The sequence below is a fragment of the Osmerus eperlanus genome, chromosome 10 (genome assembly GCF_963692335.1).
Source record: "Osmerus eperlanus chromosome 10, fOsmEpe2.1, whole genome shotgun sequence".
Classification (NCBI taxonomy): domain Eukaryota; kingdom Metazoa; phylum Chordata; class Actinopteri; order Osmeriformes; family Osmeridae; genus Osmerus; species Osmerus eperlanus.
In genome coordinates, this window is record NC_085027.1 from 4,085,722 (window position 1) to 4,102,544 (window position 16,823).

Genomic DNA, 16,823 nt, shown 5'->3' on the forward strand with positions numbered 1-16,823 from the left:
AGAAACTTTTACTAAACATGAAAGCTGTCCAATATGGATGTTGTTGCACTTTAAATAAAAAAAATATGAAACTATGGTAACAGCCTCATGCTACAGTACACACTGACACTGCTGAGTGCTGACACTATTACAAACAAACATTAAGTAACGGGTAATCCAGACACTGGTACTATTACAAACACATCCAGTACATGACGTGTACATTTGACACTGAAACTCTTCCAAATATACTTTAGTGGCGTGCTGGAATATTTAAATGTGAAGAATTTAGAGACTTAAATGCAGAATATGTGCCCAATCTGGAAGTAAGGCCCGCCAAAAAAATTAGAGGGGAACAAGTTTACATCCTAACCCTAATCATTTTAATACCATCCTGTGTTGCCTTATAGGATAGGGTGGCAGAAGTCCCTTCAAGAGACATGTTCTGAGGCTTTAAGCAAGTCCAGTGGCTCTGTGATGTGAGGATGTGAGTACCAGTGTCTCTCAGAGGGATTACTGACCAGAGAGAGAAGCGAGGAGATGCCGTTTGACGTTCTCTTCAGGAATATAAAACTGAGCACAGGCAGCTGGGTCTCATACTTTGGAGGCACGGATCTCTTTGATGGCTGCAAAGATCAAAGACGAGAGATTTGCTACTATCTGCAGTAATTTCATCAGGTTTTTTGTGTTTTTATCATTTTTACCCCTTAATGTGTTTTTTCTGATCCCCAACATGTAAAACTATTCATGCTTACCAGAAGAAGAAACTGAAGTTGACGTCAATAAAAACCCAGACAGTTTGGCCCCATTTGCCAAGATGAATGAAACGCTGTTGGTGATGAAGCAGGCTTCTGTTGAGACAGAAGAACATCCTTCTGTACAATCATGAATCACTGAAGCCACAATCCCACACTTGTTCACACGTTTTCAATGTCAGCTCTAAAACAGACGCCACTATGTTCTTATTCCAGACACGGCCTTTGGCTTGTTGTTCGTAGCCTTTATTAAACTTTAAGGGACAGAAGGAATCTTTTTAATCGCGATGTGAACTTCTCTACGGGGGCTGGCAATCAGAGAGGTAGACATGGAATGGCCAGATGTCATTGTACTATCATGTGAGATGATAAAACATTTATGAGCCATTACACTGTCGTGGCAGAGGCCCTCGCTGTGGCATGTGAGGTCTGAAAGGCTGTCACGGCCGGGCGGGCTCACGGCAGGTGCATTCAGCCAATCACACAACACGTCGCCTGAAGCTCTTTCTCTCTATCAATCTTTAATTATTTCAACACTTCTTCCAGCAAATGCACACACCTCTCCATCAGCACCTCCAGAACCACAGTATCAGGCTCTAAAGATTTGCTAAGCCAAGCATTGACCTGTAATGCAGCACTTTCAACACACATTGTTCTCTGTCCTTTTCATGTGGAGAAAACCTACAGCGAATGAATAGGCTGCCCACAGCCCCTTCTCGCACAGCACCAGGGCAGCAAAAAAGGATAGCGGATATACTGTAGAGGGAAGTGAAAGCTTCTCTCTAAGGGGTTTCTCTGTGAGATGACTGTGTTCGACGGATGTTCACTTGTAACTTTACTTTCAGGATTTCTCCAGCTATAGAGGGAGATCCCATTGCACCATCGAAGCCTATGCTGTGTTCACACCGAACGTGAAGTGCATTTTCGCGAGAATGATTCGAATTCGAAAATGTTCAACTCAGGCAAAGACTTTGCGTGACGGTGTCGCAAAAGTTTATCAATGTTGAAATGTCATCAAAGTTTAAGAAAAAAATGGAGGGCAAGGGTATTGTAGCTGTGTTGGCATCCTCTGCTATACGACACTACTTCGTATTCGTTTATAGTAGCCTCGTCATTTCGGACATGGTTGACGACGAAAAAACTGGCTCCTAGCGATTGGCGTGAATAAACACCAATGTTGTGGTGTTTAAATTTCAGTATTAAGTATTCAAAACATTATGTCACTGATTTGCTTCCATACGTTTGGTGTGAACACAGCATGGAAACCCATCGTTGTGTTGCGACAACTTTACCCAATACAAAAACAAATTGAAAGCATTTTTGGTTTACCCTTGGCGCTGTGGGGGATCTGAGACAGTCCGACGGTTAAAAGAAAATGCTTCACTTTAGTTTTGCATAAGGTAAAATTGTCACAACACGACGGTGGGTCACAATGTCTGAAAGGTCACAATGACCCAACATAACACAAGAGATGACAGGCTTCTGTCAGAGCTACAACGGCAGGAATATTAAACTTGCACAATTACGCCGACGTATACAATGCCACCAAAACTCTCCCAATGATTGCATCCATTTTAAAGACTTTGCACAGCGTTTGCCTGAGATATAAAGGAAGTGAAACCCAATTCATACCACTCTTCCTCCCCCCATCTCCTTGCTGTTTTACTGGTACAAGGAACAACAAAACAGCAGTGAAGTTAAAAGGTCTGTCACATTCAATTGCTACCATACTGAATAGAAATGACAATACCCACAAACCAACACTACTCATGAAATTGGGCAGGCAACATTTTATCAAGAAAGTGTCACATTCCGTCCGCAGTCTCAGACAATCGGCAACTCTTCCACTGAGATGACTATCAATGATATCCAGCTCTACCCAGTTTCTGAGAGAAGCTCAAGATAAGGCCTTCTGTATCTTGGGCGTATACAAGCTATACCTCTATACTGTAGATAACTGACTCTCCAGGTAATTTTGTCTTGTGTCCATGCATGCTCTCTCTGAACTTCCCTAGCTCCTGTAGACTACCCCATGTGTTTCTTTTACTGGAAATACCCTCCCTGTTTCTAATCTCATAGAAATTGCAACACTCCAGCGGGACGGTCATCCTAAGTGCACAGAAAATTTGATGAAACCCTTCTTAACCCTGATGAAAATTGTAAGGTTAAGGATATTCAGAATGCTGACTGATGCCTCGAAAAGAGGCTTGAAAGAATTATACACACTGGCCCAAATCTGACCCCTTCGCTCAGATTCGGAAAAACAGCAAGGAATGTAGCCAAGAGTTTGTGTACCAATTTAGCATTTTCACTTTCTGCATTTCCCACCTGGACGGAATATTAAAGAGATTCATTTCAGATCAGAAGTCAAAAGAAATGTGTTAAGAGTCTCTTAGGACAACTCGTCTACCTGTCAAATCTGGAACTGAAAGGTTCATCTAATTATCTCAGAGAAAAGTCTATAGCTCATTAGCACATGGAATACCTTGTGAGGCAGGCTTGTAGAATGTGTTTCCTTCATGCAACTAATATCATTGATGTTTAGACTAATCTAAATATAACAGGTCTCTGAAATACTGTTCCATATGGTGGTGGAGGTAGCAGATTGTATAGGGTCCAAAAATGATCATTAAAATGCCAATTTCCAGTCATGCGAAATGTATTTCAATGTGAAACGCCTTCCTACCTAACTTGTCTACTAATTGCGTGGCACTTTGAGGAAAGGTGAGCGTGCCAACTTGAGAAAATGAATAGAATTAAATCAAAACAGATTCATGACAAAAAATGTCATTTCCTTCACATAGCTAAATGGATGCATGGCAGGTTTCCATGTCACCACACAGTCCCCAGGGTGTTTGCTGCTCTGTCGTGACAACCTCAAACATCTAATAAACTGCTGGGGAAACTACAAAGATGATTCTGGTGTTTATAAGGACAGATTAGCAATCAGGCAAACTTGGCTGTGAAGCTTTCTTCTGGAGCACAATTTACCCTTCACACACTGAGTGATAATTGCCCAGCTCATCCGGAAAGGCGTTTTTTACACTCCTTGCTTAGGTGGGATTTTTGCACCAGCCAGACACCTTCATCATTACAGTCATCCAATCTTTCTCTACAACACTCGCACCATAGTAGATGTAAAAATGAAACTTAAATGTCGACAATGCCATTGTCCTTCTAGATGTGTAAAGGAAACTTTCGGAGTGCCTTGCAGGAATAATTTAAAACCATGAATATTTAGTTGATATTTAAAAGATGTCTAGGACAAGTAGAAGTGTGAGTGTCTCTGTATTTTTTTCTCTGTGGCCTAAGAAAAGCACTAGCATGCTAATCTGGCACAAGAGGCTCTAAATAATTTTGGGGGGGTCAAATATAGCCACATGGAAAACAGGTCATAATATTTCAATCTGATAGTTGCTGTTGATCTGCCAGTGTCCTCACATACCTCTCACACAAACACACACATACTGTACACACACACAATCAACCTAGCACAGTTGTTCGTCTTCCAGCTTCATTAGAGTGCCTTGCCACCCACCCCTTCCTCTCTTCCAGCTCAACCCTTCTTCCTCTCTTCATTTTCATCAAAACATTGCAGATGAGGTCCTGAGCCCAATTAATCACTCTTCAGCCCTGCTGCACAGCCCCTCGATTAATCACCCAGCCCACCATGCTGTACGCCTCAGACCTCCTTCTCACAGGGAGTGGCAGCCCTGTCACTGGACGCATGCACACACAAACCCTCTCACACACACAAAAATCCCTTGTATAAGCACACACATGTATAGTGCACACAAGCATACAACATGAACACACATACAGTATAGACGTACTGTATAAGGGCTCAAACAACTTTCTATCATGACAGAAAGCCCTCTTTACCTCCAAGGATTAGCATGATGAAAGGGGTTGCTGGAAATGCAGGAAGTCATCCAATACTTTCTCACTGTGCTGTTATCTTCTGGAAGGTGGATTTTCTCTTGGGTAAACCAAACCTTTTACCTGGCTGCTGATGTATTACAGAAACACGAGAAAATTGGGTGAGACGGCTTTTTCCCCGCTCATATTGTATTTTACACAAGGTCATGTGGTACCCAAAGCAAAGGTTAACTTGACAAGATTTATCTACAACAGTCGAGACTAGGACGGCATCCTGACGTGTTATTCCCAAACTGTGATGTCCCTGTTCAAAATAAATGTTAAATTGTTCACTTTTCTGGTAGAATGTTGCTTGGCATAGATTATGTGAGCCAGGTCATTATTATGTACTGACAGAAATCGGTAAGATTAGCCCTGCTGTGTTCTGAAGCTCCTCTGCTACTTTGAATCATCCTTGAATTATTTAACCATTTATATTTATTTATTATTTCCTGTCTTGCTTTGCTCCGACTCATAATGCAGGAGCCATAGCAGTATTCCTCAGGGTCCTGTCCCAAAGACTCATTTTTATTTCAAAATAAGAGTAGATAAAGAACAGCTTGAGCAGGGCCCGCTTCCTTAATTATAATGCATTTGAGACTCTTATCTGTCCTCAGCCAACCTTGGCAATTTTACTGCATTTCGTTTTTCCACTGCTCACTAATCAGAGGCTACGAAAAACACCCCTTCTTTGCGTCAAATACCTTTCTTCAGACACAAGACAAAGCCTTATCTATTGGTAGGGGTGAACGTGTGCAGAGAACCAATAACTCGCTTCCACTGGCCCCAGCAACGCAAACCTTATGATGCTGTACGGGATAAGTCAGCATTCTAAAAACGCCAGTCTAGGATTTGTCTAGAATACTAACAAGATTCACGTATCATCATGCGTTACACCTTCATCTTCAATCTCTGTGAGAGAAGATAAGAGACAAAAGACCCAGATAATTGTTTTAATGCTAGTGGTAAAGAGTGCTGTGACAGCCTTCTCTGAAGCAGGCACACAATGCACCAATCCAGGCAAGACGACAGAGAGAGAATTCTTAGATATCTCGCCGAGAGTCCCAGTGTGCATTGGCTGCAACGCAGCGGAATGAAATCTTGGAACGGCCAATCCAGCTTTCAGATCAAACTCTGCCAGAGCCTGGAACTACAGTACCCAAAAGCCCCCTGCAGCGATGGAAAAAAAGCAGAAAGATGTCCACAAGAAAAGAGGAGGAAGAAATAGCTGGGATTCTATCAAGGAAGGAGTAGCACATTATGCCAGAGTACTGCAAACCACTGAGAATTCATTAGTCCTGCACGTTCCCTCTGGGAATTCTCCTGCTGGTGTAGGCAGCCAGAGTGTCTGGAAACCAACCCTTCCATGGCCCATGGATATAGTTTATGCTGTGTGCGAGTTCTTGTTTATGCTCATCTGGCCTTGTGTGACCACATTGTGTGCCAACAGAGATTCCAGTAAGGTTGTCATTTATTTTATTATTTTGATGATGATTGTTGAATAAAATGTAATTGTGCCGGAACATTGCTCCCCCTAAAATGACACCCTTAGATTCTAGCACTGAAACTGTTGTTGAGTGCATGCATATTGTAGCCTTAGTCACATCCAACAACACCATTAGCTTGACTTTTTACATAATGGTGGTCATTACCGTCCTAAGGGGGGGGGGGGGGGGGTTCTCGAAAAGCTTGGAATGAAAATTTGTTGGACGAAAAAACAGACATAGCCAAAATAGGGAGGGAGGCACCCTTGCTCCTTTGATTAAGTTATTGAACAGCTGCTGTGTTGCATGGTAATATTATTTTACATTTAACAATTAAACATGGCAATTTTTCCATTCAAATATGGCAAATTAAAGCTTGGGGGAGTTTGTTTTTGCTAGAAATGAACCAGCCAAAAGGAGCTTGTTCAGCTGCAACAGAGTGATTAAAATATGACGCTTGTCTACGTACATGACCTTTCCAAGGGCTCTCTGTTGTTTTCACGTGACTGAGCAAGAATGTGCTGCACGGAAGTTTTGACACGTTCAACGGAGTAAATAACACCAACTGTTAAACGGCATCACGAAATGCGTCAAAGTAGATGCTGTTATTTCTGCCTTTCATTGAAAGGCCTCCCTCCTCAATGCTGCAGTCATCATACAGCTGCACTCAGAGCATTCATTATCTGGACATGGGAGAACTAATTGTCCTTTTTTTCTAATCCCTAGCACTTTACAGCTCTGTAGTCCTCTCACATGAGTGGCCCGTTTGAGGGTCAGTCCTCATAACTGCTCAGTGGAAGACTCTGCTGGGCATGGGAGCATAACACCATTTCTGAGAGCAGAGCCTCTAATGTTATTTAGCCTTGGCTAATGTGGGAGGTACTTAGTGTGTCCTTGAGCAGTCCCATGCAGTTGAACTCGGTTCACTTTATGTTCACGTTTCTCCTCTCTAATAAAGTTTTTCTATCCTCCACAGGGAAGACAATTAACAGAAAAGGGATGTAGCAGGAAACCTAAAAATCATCATTTGCACATCAAACAGCCACTGCCTTCATCCCGGTCAATTTGCATATAATAATACAAAGGTGCGTCAGTGTCAAGTCCTCCTTGGCATTCAGGATGTAGCGGGGCCCTTCAGATGGGATGCTGACGTGGATGCACCAGAGGTAACGCTGGAGTAACAGTGCACATTTGAGGGAAGGGTTGATGGATAACAGACAGCATTGGGCACGTAGAAAGGCTGTCAGAGGAATGTGGGCCTCCTGGAGCCAATGAAATACCCAAGCAGACAAGCCTCTCCCTAGTTACATATCCAAGAGTTTAAAAGGCATACAGGAGTGAGCCAGTGGTTCTCTTTAAAAAAAAAAAGTATCCCAGTCAAGCAATCATTTTCGAAAATAGGTAGATGTGATAGTTTTGTATTTCATGATAAATTAGATTTCCTTTAATTTCCTTGTTCTTTACATTCTTGACACCCTGCAATGTTTCCACACTCAGAGTGTAATGTTGACGACTTGGCCATTACAGTGTTGACTTTATTTTGTGTCGCTCCCAAATGTGGGCAATCATCACATCCCATCTCAGAGAAACATGTAATGGATAATGCAACTCCCATACCACCAAAGTTAAGAGTGAGAGTAAAACAATCCAAACAGCACAACACTAGTTGTGATGAATGCATAATTAATGAGTTCTGTCTTCTGTAGGATGCATAAAATATTTGTTAACTTATAAAAGCTTCATGCAAGACTATAGCACCTCAACAACTATTAATTTTTCACACATGCCTCAGATTATAAAACTCGATCTGCTAGTCTGACGTTTATTAGGGTAAATCAGGAGCGATTCAAGTATTGAGCTGGAAAGGATAAACCACAAAGACAGAAATCCTTGGTAACCTTACACACACACTCTACACGCACATCTCATACACAAACAGGGTATCGGCATTAATTATTAGTGTATCACTAATACAGAGCTTCATCAAGTCATTTGGACATTCTGTAAATCAAAAGTTGTCTTTTACAGAAGGGTGTGATGATATTGACCTTGAAGATTCTGCATTAGAGTGTTACTTTGATTATTTAGCTAGATATTAACACAAATGGTAGTTAAAATAATGTCAGACATTGGGTGTTGATTGCTAAGTAACTCAGAAATTGAAATAATTGTATGTGTGAAAACAATGTTTGTTTTTTTCTCTCCCCTGAAGGAAAATGAATTTAATATCACACTCACAGCATTTTATCAGTTTCTTTGTCAAACACAGCTTCTCTTTGAGAGGCAAAATACATTTACCCAAAATCTTTTTCCAAACTGTTGAATTATGAGTAGATGATAAGACACTGCATCCATTACTCTGGTGTGATGAAAGCATGAAGAAAACTGCTTTGACAATAAATCATTTTAATCACTAAACATCCAATGCAAATATTCTTAATCAACGTTCATTTTATTCAAGGAGATTAGGTAATTATATTATAAATAGAGTAGTGTTCTAGCCACAGTGATTAATTAGGTGGGAAGTACAGCAGAGTTGAAATATAATATACATAATAGTACCACAACTTTTAACACCTTCAAAACAAACTAGGGGAGCATTCTTTGGTTCATCGTGTACAGTTGTTGAACATTGGTTCACAGCACTGCAACTCTATAAAATCTTTTTGATCAGTCTCAGTCTTTATCAGACTCATTATTACACAACAGGCTAGGACTACAAAACGTGTCATCAATATAAAGTCTCTCTTCTCGTTTTTCAGAGTATTTATAAGTGTTTGAGTCTAGTTAATCACACAGTGAGTTAGCTGCCCAAAATCACAAATCAATGACAATTACTGCTTTGAGTGTACAAAGGTATTTCAAGTATTATAATCAGGTATTTATAAATATACTTAAAATATGTTGTTACATTAACAGAGCTCTAAATAAAATATATATATTCCATTACATTTACAGTCATCTAAATTCCTTGCATGAATTAAAAATGGCAATGTTGACAACATTTGTACAGTGCAATTTGTTGCACAACATGCAAAGATTATTTTATTTATCTTAGTCGACAACATTATACCTTAGAATGTTTAAGGCTTTGTATTGTCCTGAACTTGTTATCAGTGATTGAACCTGTACACTAGCCCTGTGAGCCCCCAGTCTCAAACAATCTTGTTTAGTCCAATTAACATTCAATGTTGTTGTAATTAAGCCTGGTCTGGCCAAGTATATTAATAGAAGTCAGGAAAGAGTCAAGAAACACGTAAGGAGTAATTTAGACCAAATTTTATTGAATTCGATGGGGTATCAATTTCCATTTCACTGTTAATTGAAAATGTAGTCATTGGATTTTGGCAATCAATGCACCAGTCTCACCTTCGCCATGACTTTCATGTACAGTGGTTTCTAATAAGCATAGAATTTAAAAGACAGGAGTTGATCCCTGCAGAAACTGTGACTAGCAAAAATATCTTTGCAGTGCATGGAATCTTATGTCTGAACATCAACACACTTATTACCAAATTATTTCAAGGTTAGATAGTCTGCATACTGAAAACATTGTCTAAAACATATGGCATATGTTCTTCATTCTTCTTAGCTCAACACTGATACCTCTTCCTGGCTGGTCAAATCCTCAGGACTAACTTTTCCTCATGCTAAACACATTGAGATGAAGAGGCTGACTACAAAAGCATCATGCATCGGCATAGCGCATTATGTAGAGACAGAAGTGGGACATATACAGGGATCTCCACAAACCATTAAAGCTTGGTCTGGTCCAACATCCTGCTATGAACGACAGCTTAACAGTGTTGAATAGTGGGCACCAAACAAACAAATGCAGCCTAGAGGCTCATTAAAAAAGCCTGACTCTCTTCTTAAAAGCCACTCCAAGGGCTGAGAGTGGCCCAGAGAAACTCCAAACTGACAGAATATTTCATTAGGAGTCTTGAATATTTCATTTAGATACACGTCCCCGAATGCATTTCCTCTTTCCCCTCATACATTAGGAATTAGAAGCCCCAACAATTAAAGTGTGAATCTGCATATGAAGGGCAATCTGTATAATCTGTGCTGGGTGAATGCTGCCTTGGCCCGGATGTTAAACACAGCTTCTTCCAGGGACTGCATCATACTCCACCTCAGATCCCCATGCAGCCTCTGTGACTGAGTGAAGCAGCCAGCCAGCCAGCCAGCCAGGCCATCTACTGGCTCATTACCACATCTCACAGTTCATATTACCGGCTAGGCTCCTCAAGGGCCGGCCCAACCTGACGTCCTGTGGCTCGCACAAACCAACATTCAGCTTTCCGGGCCCGCCTGCTGCCACGTCACCATGGCAACCCAAGACTCTGCTCCCAGCCCCTCTCCTTTTCCAGTCAAATTTTTTGAAGGCTGCTCGCTAGCAAGACAGCTAGACATCCAGATAGTGTATGAGAGCTGGTGTCAAAGCCCTTCAAGGAGAAGATGTGGCAAACTGACATTCCTTATTTTTGGGGCGAAAATTCTAAAAACAGGAAAAGAAAATGGAAATAATTCAGTGCTGCTTTCTTGGTAGCGAGCTGATCTCATTAGCACATTACCATAATGCAAAACTATTCTTTGGAGATGGCTGAACTATTATGGATCTCGGCCATTTGTTTTCAGTGGCTGTTTGCTTATTTATGAGGTAGGCCTATTCAAAATTGCCTCAGCATCTTATGTTCAAATCCCTGTTCTGGATTATGTCATTATAATAAGAATAAAGGCTTGAGAGTAGAACTAATCACGTCATACTGAATTGCACTTCTATATTTTTTGTATTTTTTATAACAAGTGAATATATTATTGAAATTTTAACATGCACGGCGTATTATTCCTCCTCCACCCACACATTGTGGTAAAACAAATCTAACCCAAGGGCTTGTGGGTTGAATTGGCAAATGTTTGTTTTTTTACGAAAACATTTCATTGAGAAGGAAAGAACAAAGCCAGTATTGCAGTTCTGCTGTCTTTGTTCTGGTCTACTGTAGCTGAATGACCACAACTATTGTCTCGTCATTGACAAGTAAACTTGAAGTTGCTCAAAAAAATCCACTTGTAATATTTAATTTCAAAACTTGACACAAATTTCCAAAGATCACAATAAGATACACGGCTTTCCTCTTGTCTAAGACGCAATGCACTACTGACCCCTCAAATAACCTAACTTGATCATAGACAGCCACAACAAATGAAACAGTTGTTGTGAGTGTCCAGAGCTATAGACAAATAAAGCATTCAAAAGAAACGCTGACACATCAGAACGATATTTCCGGTTTTGCTGTAGAAGCTAACCCCATATCTCACCATCCAACTGTCCTTGTGTTGTACTGCAGTTCCGGAGCACCAGCCTAATAGAACAATTAAATGCTGAATTAATTATGTAACTATGGTTACTTCCCACCAGCTGTCGCTTGTTGAGTATCATGAGTTGTTTTGCTGTTATTTGGCGGGTGCATCGCTTTCCTTATCACTCTCATTCAAAACTAAGTACATCTGGTCAAATTATCGCAGACTAAAATGTGTCTCACAGCGCATTCATGTTCCATCCCAACTTGAATAGGCAAATAGTCTAGATTATATCGCTCCCTCTCTTTGTAACATAGCAAATTGTGTAAAATGAGAATTTCAGCAACAATTTCAAGTTGAAACAGGTAAATATATATATATAATGAATACGTACGCTGTTTAAATTTAAGCTTTTCTTTAAATATTCAGAACCATGAATAAAGTTCAAATAAAGTCAAAGCCCAGAGAACCACATTCAGACCTCAACCTCTGTTTCTGGGAAGTCATGAAGGGAATGGAGAATGTACTGTTGTGTATGTATAGACATGCAAGCAGTGACTCCTTTCTAACAATTGTTGCACCTTATAACACAACTGAAATGGATCTAGGAAATTATTTTGCTCTTTGGAAGTGCAAGCTACAGAAAACCCTGATAAATCTAATGAACATAAATTATGCACAAATTTAGGTTTTTAGATTATTTCCAACCAGAGCTTAAAGGTAATTATTCATTTTGTTTATCTTCCTTCTTGTTAATGTGCCGTTGCAATGTAGTTTTCAACCCATTCTTTCAACTGAAGGCGCTGCCTCAAATGAATTCTTATTAGCAGTCTAAAAATAGTCTACTCGATACAGAGTCCAAGCTGTCTGTAATCTGACAAGCACAGAGGGAGCATCATGACCAGAACTGAATCTCCCACCAGCTGCCTGGCCAAAAATGAGGAAAATTACAAGGGAAACGGACCTGGCATTTTAAGTGCTGATTAGAAATCACCAATAGATCGTAAAGATTCAACATTAATTCAGAAGACTGTGCAGGGAGCACAGATGTGGCCACAGTGTTCTCAGGAAGAGCGTGAGTTAAACACTGTGTACCGACCCCTCATCACTAGAACTACATTATCACCAATGCAAACAATATATTATGAATGGTGTTTAAACAGCAGGAGATTAATGCAGGGTAATTAAGTGTGTGTTCAGCAGGTGTGCTTTCTACTATCAATAGCACTAAAGATTTGAAGGCACCACTGGCATATCTTGCTCCCTGACCAGTCACCCATGAGCTCCACCGCTTCATTGCCTGCATAACAGACTAACCAAAATAAACATCGGCCTTCATCTAATTCATGCTGCACTACACAGGCTGTCTAAATGCCAAAAAAACTGTAAAAATAGAAGTCTGCTTCTTGGTTCCCGTGTTTGCATATATTTATATTCATGTAGTTGGTTTGTTTAATGATTTCATTAATTTCTCAACATGGTGCTGAGTGATAAGTCGTCTTGCTGAGACTGAATTATCGTGATCCGCAATATTATAATTTATAGCAAGAATACAGTGGAGAAGTCTGGATCTGTAAGCTGATGTGTGATGTACTTTCCTGGGGAAGCTCTGCCAGTCTTCAGGCGTACCCACCAGGGAGGAGGGGCAACGGACGAGTGAAGAACAGAAGCCAAAGGGCTTAAAAAAGAATGCCAAAAATGAAGGATCAACTTTGCCTTCCCATCTTTCTTGCCCCATCTTCCCATATGAAGAATATTCCCCCTTTGAAGTGGAAACTCAAAACAGAGTAATTGATTTGGTTCTCATTTGCCAATCTCTAGCTGAAGGTCTTGGAAGAGAGACTGCTGGGTTGCATGTGTGCGCAAGCGACAAACTCAGCAGATATGAAGCCATAAAGTGGGAATCTAAAATGATGATGAAGAGTGAAGTCCCATCCACATTTATCCACAGCAAGAACGAGCACTAAAGTATTTCTCTCTTCGAGATGTCTTCCAAGCTCTTCGTATCTCTTTACATATTTAAACTAAACAACATTCAAGAAAGTGGAGTCATTCTCTTTGATCATCTAACAGGGTGCTGATGGCAAATATTAACCTCTTGCTGTCTAGTAAACAATCTGCGATTCATCTCATATAATCACCAAAGGGTATAAAAAGTGAACCAAGTGCATTCAGGGACCTCCTGAAAACTCATTAGTTAATTAATTGAAATGTATACAAGGGTAGATGGAGTCAGCCTTTATTTTAGAATACCATTCAGTATTTTTACATCCATAACTGAATCCTCACCCAGTGGAGAAGTTAAGATGCAGATCAACATAACCTAGAGGACATCTTTCGATATAACATTCGATGTAAAAATATTAAGCGTGCTGTCTTTTCGAGCTCCCCTAGGTGACCTCAGACGCATTTCCAGCGTGTGTCACGTGGAAGCCTGGATTCTGGCCCCTTGGGGACAAGGTAGGGACGTTGGAAAACAAACTGCACGAGTGTCCTCAGCAGGGATTGGCTTACACACTTGCACCAATTACAGTGAGCACAGCATGCATCCTTTTCTAGACACCGCTGAGTGCGCCACACACCCCCTGAGGAAACATCTGGTCCTCTATGCTCACGAGCCCCCCTCCCCCTCCTTACACACACACACACACACACACACACACACACACACACACACACACACACACCATAGAAACATACTAGACACAATCACAAACAAGCAGACATGCAAATAGCTAGAGATGGTTGTAGGTATGAAGTACACAAAGAATAATGCATGCAAAATATATATGATCAAATGATCAAAATATAAAATATATATGATCAAAATATACAGTACGTCAAATGGTTTTGCTTTGTAATATTACACACTGTCTTTTCAAGTTGTCTAATGGCCAAAAAATTAAGCAAGAGCATTCAGGTACTGTGTGATATGTTATCTCTTAGTGGAACCTTTATAAATAAATGTTTGATCCCATTCCAATTAATTGACCAAATCTCCAGTATGGACCACCAGTCCTAAATTAATTTGTACTCTGCTGGATGGAAATGTACATCATCTCCCCAGCTGTTTGACAAATTGTTATTGTTGGAGTCAGGTGGCTGAGCGGTGAGGGAATCAGGCTAGTAATCCGAAGGTTGCCAGTTCGCTTCCCGGTCATGCCAACTGACATTGTGTCCTTGGGCAAGGCACTTCACCCTACTTGCCTCGGGGGAATGTCCCTGTACTTACTGTAAGTCGCTCTGGATAAGAGCGTCTGCTAAATGACTACATGTAAATGTTATAGTTAATGAACATTGATTATATATATGATAAGTGTCAAAGCAATTATGTAATTGTGATGTAAAATTATTATTCTCAGGCAGTTCACTCTAGGTTCATTTAGAATGAGCACATTTTGTACAGTACATACACACCTACTGTAAGTCTTTCAATTTCATAATATTGACTGGCAAACATTGTGACTAAATATGAGTTGTGTATTTTATCTGTGATGTCTTAACTCCCATGTGACCTGCGTCATCCCAGTGTCACACCAGGATGTAAAAATCCCATTGAAGTAAAAAAATAAAAATAAAAAATGTGATTGTTCTCACGCACACTATATGCAATGGTTAGGAATATCATATAATTGGACTTCCAACCACCTCGAGAAGTGGTTAACTTCAAGTTACTGTCATTCTGTCGAGTTGCGTATGCCATTGAAAATAAGTTCAACAGTACCTCACCAGTCTGTGAACTGAGAACAAAGACGTGTACTCAAGAGCTTGGAACACCTACCTTAGCTTGACGAATTCATAAACTTCACCACAAATAACAAAGGATTTTGACAGAAACATAATAAACATCATTTGGAGTATGAAAGGAGGTCCAATAAAGCTATGGCAGACATACCAGACTCACCTGATTACTGACTTGATGGGGATCTAGTGGTTAGCAACATTTTCCATGTGGATTTTTTTTTAACAGCCTTTGATGTAGGCTAATTGATTTCCCAACAGCTCCCCTCTAGCCAGAAACTAGTACTGAATTCATTACCTGGGATGCGTCTGGTTTGGTGGCTTTAGCAAATAGTGCAACTTAAAACGGGTGGCAAAAAGCACATCGGGCCAGTGTTAAAGTCACATGGTGTACGTTAGCTGTCTTCCACGCTCTGTCAAGCTGTCATTTTGTTATGCAAGCACTACCTCTCTTCGCCTTCCGGACATACCACACAAACTAAACATAGCGTAGCCTACGCAGATTCTCACGCCAAGTGTTTTTTCCAACTCAGTGTAGAAGCACCCGTACGCTACGCACGTTTCAGCGCCCGTTTTTATGCGTACGTGCCTTCGTACATTTACCGCTGGTTGGTTTGCATTGTCACTGGGTCCCAACCATTTTTATCCCCCATCGCTGACCATGTGGAGGAACTGGCTACGGAGATAGTGTCACCACCAAGTCATGCACAATGGTATAAAGTTAGCCTGTCAAAACGTGTGATAGCCAGTGTATGCTACCCCCCAGGTATGCTACCCCCGTATTCAACCCCAACAAACCGTGATTCAAACATTTCATTTTGTATTCTCACTTGTCATCAGATGCCAGCATGTCCTTGTGTTGTGAAATATGGTGAATTGTAACAGTTGTGTCACAATATCAGAGACAACTTTACTTTCTACACACATGTTTTTTCTTCTTAAGCAGCACATTTGAAATGCGTTTAATTGGCTAGAATATCCATAACAACATAATTCTCTCTGGTTAGTGATAGATTTAGGCATCTCCAATCATCAGTTATGGTTAGCGAGATTCAATCTTTTTTAGTTGAGTGGTTCACGGTAAGGTATTGATCTTGACTGTGGGGAAAAATGTATTCAAAGTTCAGTGCATTTGGATTTCACAAATTGAATCTTGTTTCATGACAGAATTCTTCAGTAATTTCTCAGATAAATGTCAAATACAATATTGAACAACATGACATTGTTACAACTAACATGTATCTGTATGAGGACATTAAACAACAGATTGCAAAGTGTTTTTAAATTGTTGCTAGATTTTGTTAAGTAGCTCTGAGACCACAAGGATTTAAGGGAACTTTGAACTTCATCTAAATCCAAATCACACAAATTGAGGAAGCCTTGCACTAAATTTGGTTTATGCAACTAAGAATTCTGCTCTTATAACTAGACAAATTACGCCTTAAGGATTCTATTTATAGCGTCCTCATCTCAGGAGGAAGACTGAGAATCTTCCCAATTCCCTCGCTTTTTACAGTGGCTTAGGGTGACATATTGCTAATCTGGTTATTATGCAATTTATCAACCGTCTCAGTTTAACAGCCGTGCCTACATACAATATTATGTGGATTTCTTATGTGCCTCTGCAATAACTCTGCAAGAA

The 16,823-nt window shown here is 40.4% G+C and overlaps 1 long non-coding RNA gene across 1 annotated transcript; it reads right to left on the minus strand.

Annotated features, from left to right (window-relative positions):
* Positions 1-499: 499 nt before the first annotated feature.
* LOC134028183 (uncharacterized) lies at positions 500-15,819 on the minus strand. The gene is made up of 3 exons (XR_009931503.1): positions 15,345-15,819; positions 735-830; positions 500-605 (listed from the first exon to the last, which is right to left on the minus strand). It is a non-coding gene; the product is annotated as an uncharacterized LOC134028183 (long non-coding RNA).
* Between the last annotated feature and the right edge of the window lie 1,004 nt (positions 15,820-16,823).